This window comes from Giraffa tippelskirchi, chromosome 1, assembly GCF_054371585.1.
Source record: "Giraffa tippelskirchi isolate mGirTip1 chromosome 1, T2T-mGirTip1v1.2.pri, whole genome shotgun sequence".
In the NCBI taxonomy this organism is placed as follows: Eukaryota; Metazoa; Chordata; class Mammalia; order Artiodactyla; family Giraffidae; genus Giraffa; species Giraffa tippelskirchi.
Genome location: NC_137275.1, coordinates 37,806,388 through 37,807,104, shown reverse-complemented (window position 1 = coordinate 37,807,104; position 717 = coordinate 37,806,388). Strand labels below are relative to the sequence as shown.

At 42.8% G+C, this 717-nt stretch overlaps 1 non-coding gene across 1 annotated transcript; it reads right to left on the bottom strand.

Annotated features, from left to right (window-relative positions):
• Nucleotides 1–346: 346 nt before the first annotated feature.
• Nucleotides 347–418, bottom strand: TRNAF-GAA (transfer RNA phenylalanine (anticodon GAA)). Its single transcript has one exon. It is a non-coding gene; the product is annotated as a tRNA-Phe (tRNA).
• Nucleotides 419–717: the final 299 nt, after the last annotated feature.

Genomic DNA, 717 nt, shown 5'->3' with positions numbered 1-717 from the left:
TCACTTTCCTCCTTCACCCTCATCAAGAGGCTCCTTAGTTCCTCTTTGCTTTCTGCCATTAGAGTGGTATCATCTGCATATCTGAGGTTGTTGATGTTTCTCCTGCCTGTCTTGATTCCAGCTTGTCACTCATCAAGCCCAGCATTTCTCATGATGTTCTCAATATAGATTAAACAAACATAGATTAAATAAACAGGGTGACAGCAAACAACCCTGTTGTACTTCTTTCTCGATATCGAACCAATTAGTTGTTCCATGAAAGTGAAAGTGAAAGTCGCTCAGTTGTGTCTGACTCTTTGCAACACAGAATACTGGAGTGGGTAGCTGTTCCCTTCTCCAGCAGATCTTCCCAACCCAGGAATCGAACCTGGGTCTTCTGCATTTCAGGCAGATTCTTTACCAGCTGAGCCACCAGAGAATCCTGATACAAGGCTCTAATTGTTGCTTCTTGACTCGCATACAGGATCCTCAGGAGACAGGTAAGATGGTCTGGTATATACATGTCTCTGAGAGCTTTCCACAGTTTGTCATGATCCACACAGTCAAAGGATTTAGCATAGTCAATGAAACAGACGTAGATGTTTTTCTGAAATTCCCTTGCTTTCTCTATAATCCAGCGAATGTTGGCAGTTTGATCTCTAGTTCCTCTTCCTTTTCTAAACCCAGCTTGGACATCTGGAAGTTCTTGGTTTACATAATGCTGAAGCCTAGCATGCA